Genomic DNA, 8,374 nt, shown 5'->3' with positions numbered 1-8,374 from the left:
TGGAGTGCGGTTTGTAATTCATAATTGTGTTTATTCAAAGACATTGTTGTGTTGTATTTTATTACATACTAGCTGGAGTACCCGTCCTCTGGACGGAAGTTATGTAAATTCATGATTAATGAAAGGTTATCTTAGGACATGACTTCCCTTATATGTAATTATGAAAAAAAACCATAAAAACCACAAAACACAAAATATAAAACCGCAAATTTGTACGTATCTCCCCATGGACCCAATTAACCTCCTTACCAATTTGGTAAATATACATCTTCAGGGGGTGAAGTAGTGGTAAAAAACGCCCATAACAACCGCAAAATGCAAAACTGAAAAGTTGTGTGTAATCTCCTCATGGATTCAATTTTGGTGTATCCATCCACATCCTGCGAAGTAGTTACATGAACATACAAAAGACAGTACTATTATATTTATATAGATATGTACAGTGTACAAAATTCAATACAAAGATTGTTCTTCAGTCAACACATTTGTGTTTTATCTTGTTAACTCACAATGAACGTGTTATTTTAAACTTAACACACAAATTGTTTCTAACATAAGTGATATATAGCTGAGCTTTCTAAACTGATGTTTATCCTTTGTATTTCGGGAAAAATATGGCTTTTATAAACTTTTATTCAAATAAACTGAGGGTTACTTGCGTGTAGAAAGCTAATTTGTGAATCGTTTCGCTTACGTATGGCTTCATTAGGTTGAGACATTCGATGTAAGTTAGAAAATTTAGAAATAAATTATATAGAGCTTACATTAAAATTGGGATAGAATAAGGAGATGACTAACTTAATCCTTTCATTTTGTTTTATCATTCCCATTTAAAGTAGCTATATCGAGTATCCTTCTCGTTTCTGCCTTTAACTACGGGAATTCTTTGATGGCAAGATTAAGAACATATTTGGTGAAAAATGTAGCATTAAATTTTAGAGTTAAAACATATTTCACTGATTCGAGAAACCTATTCCTCCACTATGCGGGTTTAAGTAAGTGAGTTGTTCTTTGTATACAATGTCCATTATTTTATGTGATACAATAAACATTCTAAGTAGTAGGATCGTATGTTTACAGGCGACAACGTTAAAAAAATCTCCACCATAAAAATTTCAGGTTAAGCAGAAAATAAAACTAAATTCAACGCTGCGTTAGCTCTCTTTCTATTTGGTCAAATTGAACGTAAGCTCGAGCTTATGTACTAGAATGTAAAGTTTTTCAATCTTTGTTGTTATTTTTAGAAATATTGTGATGAATCAAACATCTTAGAAAGGATTAACGATCGATTAGATAGATAGACAGGGAATTTTTATAAGTATTTTACATGACAGGTTGAACAAGGTGGCAGAAATATATTCAACATTCTGTGAATAACAAATTGTGGAAAAAGTTGTACTATTGATCATATTTTCCTTTATATTTTCTTATGAAATACTTATCCAAATGAAAGAATGTAATTGGTATTCATCAGTATTACTGAGGTATATAATCAGTTATCGCATAGAATGATATGTAACTGATTGACGAATAATTCTGTGAAAGCTAAAATAATTAATTGTCTAAAAAGCACGAGTGGTGATACCAAATAATGTGTCAGAACAGTAGACGGATGAAAACCGTTTTGTAAAATACAAAGATCTATACACACAGCAGTAAGCCTGATATGAATAAGAATATTTTTAAGGCTTTCATATGCATAGCATTATTAAACAGTTAAAAGAACGATACACTTAAGTACTTTAAAGTACATTAATGGAGAAGAAATACGCACAGGCTCGAAGTTAGCGGTGCCTGGAGAGCTGGCAAAATGCCAGTGGGTTATAGTGTTTAGCTTGTGATCATCAAAGGGTTCTGGCATTACTTTTGCCAGTTGATAATCTAGACATAATTATGAATTCGCAGACTAATAGCGAAAAGAAAAACTATAGACTAGGCCTGCGACGGCAAATTATTCATATGCTAGAAATGTTTTTATTATTATTAAATATATTGTTAATTTTCATGTACTCAAAGAACAAACCCTAATATAATAACTTCCTTTCTATAGAAAACAAACTATAACAATTAAATATGAATTGATTTTGACCAAAAATATTGCTGTCAAAATATCATGCTACAACATCTGATAATGGAAACAGTGACGCCATATTTGAAAGGTAGGGTCATTGATCACCAATAAATCTTTGTCAGTCTTTCCATGTTTGTATGATTTATCGAGGAAAGTCGACTGCTTCAATCAGCAAAATAAAGTATCAAAATAAATATTTAAATAAATTTCAAACAAGTTAAAATTGATTGGATATATAAAATGAAACTTTCTGGTACTTTAATATACAAAATAGAAAGTATAAAACGAAAGTAAATATTTTTAATAATTCTTCAAAACATTGTGTTCACAACAAAATTTCGAAACTTTACACCTAAACTAAAAAAAATTTTGTTTTTTTAACACAGAAACTAGATAGTATTTAAAACGTTTGTACCATTTTTCTTGCTATCTCAAAATTTGATTTACTAATTTCATTGTGAGAGCGTGAAAAAAATGGTTAGAAATATGAAACCCCAAAAAGAACGTCTCCTGGATACTTAGGCGGCGGAACCGAGCGAGATTGGGTACACTGAGACCACGACCTCCCCAGTTTTTACCCTAGTGCCCCCGTGTATAATTATCATAGAAAGTCGCTGTTTCGGTTTTGAATTCAGTAGTCAAGGCTAATTGTTTGTTTGTAGTTAAGCGAAAGCTACACAGTGGGCTATCTATACAGTGTCAACCACGGGTATCGAAATCCGGTTACTAGCGTTATAAGCCACCAGATTTGCCGCTGTGTCACTGGGAGGCATCACTGTGAACAAAGCAAATAAGGTGACTCCAATCGTCGGTGCCCCCCCCCCCAAGTCAAATATGTTCCGCCGCCTTTCAGATAAAATAATTAACATCAACTGATTAGTTATATTTGCCTAAGGCCGGTTTCTGTGAGGCAACTTTTGTAAACTTTTGCTTGTGAATACCGGTCTGTTTAACTGCACGCAACTCCTGAATCGGTCGCCATGAAAAGAACAAAAACAAAAATAACTCTTGTATCAAACTTACGCTTGAGGTATTTGGGTTAAAGGAAATAAATCCGTTAAAAATCGTGAGTGTATCAATACAAATAATGTTTTTAATAGCAATCTTACTTTTCACAATATTTGTCTAGCTAAATCCATTCACTATCTTGCTCGTTATATTGTATTAGATTTTGTACTTTTTTACATATCTTATCATTCATCTATTTTATTTCAAAATGTATTTTCGCGTTCATATCTATTGGGGTATTCTATTCAAAGATTCCTTTTTATTATATTAATTTTATGTTTAATTTCCTTCTTTCTAGTTGAAACAACTTCAGCCAATGCTTCAAAGTTCAAGCATGCCATCTATATCTGATGAACCAGTACCGTTGCAAGCATCAAATTCAGAAACTGTTGCAGGTCCTTTGGTGTCAGAGATAGCATGTGATCCCCATCCCCTTAAAAGCTGCTAGAAAAGGGATATAATTTTTCTGCTATGTGAAAACTGTACCCAAATGGGATGCAAACTTGAAAACTGATTGACTGCAATAAAAGCACAAAGACCTACTAGCAATATACTGCCAAGACTAGTTGGTACCAAATGTGTCAACAATACTGCCACATCAAAATAGCAAAGTATGTTGTTGGCACCAAGAATGTGTAAAAGGCCCGGTAAATCAGCACATGAAGTCTGATGCTCAATAAGTACATTTACTGCTCATCGTGCAGCAGAATCTAGAAGAAATATGATAAACGGTCGAAAATAATGAACTCTTACACTTATGAAAATGGAAAAGCTATTCAGGGCATTATACTACGTACCCATCAATGAGAGGCCATATAATTACTTCCTGAAACTAACAGAACTGAAAATATGCAATAGCATTTCAATGGGCAAGAAGCTACTGCAATGATAAAGCATGTAGAATGTTCATTACTAAAATTGTTGGCATTCTACACGACAAATTAAAAAACAACTACATGCTGCTTTCCTTTCATTGATGATTGATAGTAACATAAACATAACTGATGTGTATATTTATATATATATATAATTGATGATTGATAGTAACACAAACATAACTGATAAATATTTATTTATATAGAATCGCGAATGCACGGATAAATAAAAACTTGTATCTCATACTGCATATTCTGAAGGCGGCCTTTCATTTTTGTTTTCTTGTTTATTAATTTTAAATCCAAGATGGTATGTTTTGGAGCACACATAAATTTCGGTATTAGACGTGGTGTGAGAACATTGTTGGCAGCAGATGCACCTTGATCTTGCTCTAATACCTTGCATGAGCCACAGGCTGGAACCCGCCGGGGAGGACATCTTTAAAGTATTATATCATACACAAGTAGAGTAGGTAATTGTTCAACAAAATGACTTTACCATTCTCAGTAGCAAACAGAAGGTGCACATATCATCAGAGAAACGCACATCTTATAGTTTCATTTTACATTTCTTACTTTGTTTGGTTATCTCCAATGTAGTTTGTAATAGCTCCATAATATATCTTACCAGTTTTAGTCGCTGAGAGAAGTTTATACTAATACCATATCATGACTTTACCATTCTCAGTGGCAAACAGGCGGTGCACATATCATGACTTTACCATTCTCAGTGGCAAACAGAAGGTGCACATATCATGACTTTACCATTCTCAGTGGCAAACAGAAGGTGCACATATCATGACTTTACCATTCTCAGTGGCAAACAGAAGGTGCACATATCATGACTTTACCATTCTTCGTGGTAAACAGAAGGTGCAAATATCATGCTTCTTTCAATGCAAGATAAGGAACATCTTATAAAAAGTGAGTTCTAGTAAAGCAGATGACGAAACCGGATTGTGGTTAACCATCACTGATGCTTTAGACAAATGCTTTAGAAGTGACCAAACTGAAATAATTTTACAGCAACAGATGTGTTTGACCTAATATCTCACTACTCATTTCAGCACAATTTTACAGAATGGAGGCTATGAAATCTAGGTTGTCCTGATTGAGATGGCAGAGCTGAATACCAAAATTAAGTACACGGTCAATCTGTTTGCTAGTATAGTACACATCCGCTACTTGTGTGGCTGGTGTAAACCAGGATGGTGCTCTGAATGAATAGTTTAAGAATATTATGAAAGTAGTGCATCTCTGCAACATTTACTTCCTACTGCATGATGTGAGAACACCATAAAGATAATATGAATTTAATTGTCACTACATCCCAGACACAAACACTACTAACCAGCTTACAAGGATTATTATCAACAACTATGAAGAACAAAGAAAGTGGCAAATTAAAATTCAGTCAGTAATGGTGGTCGTCTGATCAATGACTCTTTAGACTCGACTTTAACCCTTAGTGAAATAAATATTTTAAGATAGAGAAGGAACAGAATCACAATCTGTAAATTTTGTTGTAAATAAATGGCAATGTTATTGTTCTTAAACTAGTTGCCTTTTAAAATAACTGGCAAACATTTTCCAGTGGTTACTTTAAGGCCCTGACGTGTTTACTTTTTCGTCTCCATTATCTAGTATGTAAGTAACGCACTGAAATGCCAAAAACAACGCTCAGTAATGATTTAAAATAAACTTTTTTAAAAAAGACAACACTCAATGCAAAATGAATTATACTAGTAGTGTATACATCTTTTGATAACGTGCTAAGTAATCTAAGAACAATCTTTTCAGGGAGTATATGGTTGTTATTTTTTCAACCAATGACACGTTTGTTAACTAATTAATCCCTTCGTTTTGTGCTTCTAATGTGTTTATAATAAAAAGAAACTATAACTTTCCACAGAGAAACACACATCTTATAGTTTCATTTTACATTTCTTACTTTGTTTGGTTATCTCCAATGTAGTTTGTAATAGCTCCAGAATATATATTACCAGTTTTAGTCGCTGAGAGAAGTTTATACTAATACCAAAATAACTAAGCTAACTTTATCTCTATTCTCCAACAATTCGCTTTTTGGTTCAACTTAAGAAGAAAGCTTTCATGGTCTTACAGAACTGTTTTACAAACATCGAAATCCTCAGAGGATTTTCTTGTTTCGATCTTTTTTTTTACAGTAGCTTTTGAACACGAAGTATTTTCCCAAGATACGGAAAGTTTAACACAACTTATTCTTTATTCTAAAGGTGATATTTAGTTTTTATGATTTTTGGACATTTTTTTTTAAATTCCGTCGTTTTGTATCACGCTTTTTCAACATCAGTAATTTTACACAATATATATATATATATTTTCATATTTCTATTGTTGTTTATTTGTTCTTTCTGTTCTTTAGGCATGATTGTTCTTTGATCCCAGCTGTTGCCTCGATACTCGGGAAAACTTGTAGGTTCAATAAAGAATCAAAGATTGAGCAACCAACAATACAACAGCTGTCACAAGACCAGGCTCGTGCTGTTCTGAATGTTTCATATGTTTACTGTCACCGTTGTAGCTGTTTCGTTTTTTCTTTTCTTTTGTTCTCTTTGACAAGAATATTAACGATGTTCAAGAATAATACACTGGAGAATTCTCACATGCTCCATTCTTTTATTTGATTCAAGAAAAAGTAAAATCCTATATATTTACAGAAGTAAATTGTATTCAGTTTTCTTTAATCCTTTAATAAAAAATATATAAAAAAATCATGAAAAATCTCGTACAGATAAACTTATATACACTATTTGTGGGGGCTGAGTGAGGAAGGATGAGGCTGAGGTTGTTTATTTACAAGTGTAAGGTATTGTGTATAACATTTGCCTAAGTTACGAGCAAAGAATCGTAATTCTAGAGACTACGCCATATGCCCCTAGCCTTAAACATAAGAATGTATATATATATACGTTTTTATATATGTAACTGTAGGAATATAGTGTTCTAATACGTAGTGACTTAGACGTTGTAATTAAATGAAATTAATTCAAACTACATAGTAAAGTGACGCTGATTCGCTACAGTGAGATTTCAGATGGCCAATATCCACTAACTAAATTCGATAATTCCAAACTTGTAAATAGCGAAGAATTAGTAACGATTGTTTGTTCTTTTAAAGCAAAGCCACACTGGGCCATCTGCTGTGTCCACCGCGGCGAATCGAACTACGGATTTTGGCGTTGTATGTCCGTATAGTTACTGCTATTTCATCCGATGATCCCCGGTACCGATAAAATGTAAGTATTTTGAAAATAATTTTTCCTAATACATGAATAATGTTAATTAATTGAAGTAAGTAAGTATCAATTATTATATCAAGCTTCATAAAAAGGCATTATCTAATAGTTTAACAGGTGTTCTACGTTTAAAAAAAGATGTAATTGTCTGTAGAACATTTCGACAATTTGCGTATAGAAAGGCTAAAAAGCTAGGAAATTACAAAATTATTGAAATACCTGATCAGTATATTTTTTGTTATTGAGAAACACAGAGAAGAAATCAAGACACACGGCAGAACACAATGTGCGTTATTAACAGGAGTCATAGTTTAGCAATTTCAACATTCTGTAGCTCGGACTGTAGTAATCCAAACTAACACATATGTACCGTGAATGTGCTCTACTGGACCTTTAGTTCACACACCGAATTTCAAGGCAATCCATTAAGAAATACATGAGATATAACATCCCCAATTATGATGGAGTTTCTTCCTATATTTTTCTTCGCAACGAACTTACTGAAACTTTATTTGATAGAAAAACATACTTAACTTTCATGTTTTTTTTTTTCATATTTAATACACTGTTAGATCTTTACAACCTACCATTAAGTGTCAAATTTGGTCTAATATAAGCCATGTGTTATTCAAGAAAAACCGCTCAATTTTGACCAAAATATTTGCGCACGCCTACGCAAAAAGTCACGTGAGCTATCGGTCTAGCATTTTTACTACAGCTTCACCTAAAAATAAAAGTGGACGGTTTCTTTTTTTTTTTTTTTGTCAATCGGATTAAATGCGGCTGATTTAGAGCAGCAAACTATAGGGTAAAAGCACATGCAAATACATAAGTATTAGTTAGGCCAAGCAAACTAGATTAGCAGTTTCTAGCTCAAGTTTTCATAAGATTCATACGGGTGGACGGATATTATTATACTATGCCAACTTTTAAACTTTTAAATTTTATGAAATTATCCTAATTAAAGAGCGTTTAGCGTCACGTGATATTAGCTTAAGCAATTAGCATAAATGATGATGCTTGATACAGTGTACTGAATGCTTGCGGGTGGTGACAAGAAACTGTTAATCTATATTTCATGGCGCTACTATAAAGGAAGTTATTAACACTGTTTTAGAGAGGAAAAACTACCACCATATATT

At 33.0% G+C, this 8,374-nt stretch overlaps 1 long non-coding RNA gene across 1 annotated transcript in view; it reads left to right on the top strand.

Annotated features, from left to right (window-relative positions):
* LOC106474435 overlaps nucleotides 1–6,616 on the top strand; it is a 138,366-nt gene extending 131,750 nt beyond the window's left edge. The window contains exon 6 of the long non-coding RNA XR_002608922.1: nucleotides 6,359–6,616. This is a non-coding gene — a long non-coding RNA (uncharacterized LOC106474435). The remainder of the gene's footprint in view (nucleotides 1–6,358) is intronic.
* Nucleotides 6,617–8,374: the final 1,758 nt, after the last annotated feature.

The sequence above is a fragment of the Limulus polyphemus genome, unplaced genomic scaffold (assembly GCF_000517525.1).
Source record: "Limulus polyphemus unplaced genomic scaffold, Limulus_polyphemus-2.1.2 Scaffold138, whole genome shotgun sequence".
Lineage (NCBI taxonomy): Eukaryota > Metazoa > Arthropoda > Merostomata > Xiphosura > Limulidae > Limulus > Limulus polyphemus.
The sequence above is the reverse complement of the archived record's forward strand: the minus strand, read 5'-3'. Positions and strand labels throughout refer to the sequence as shown.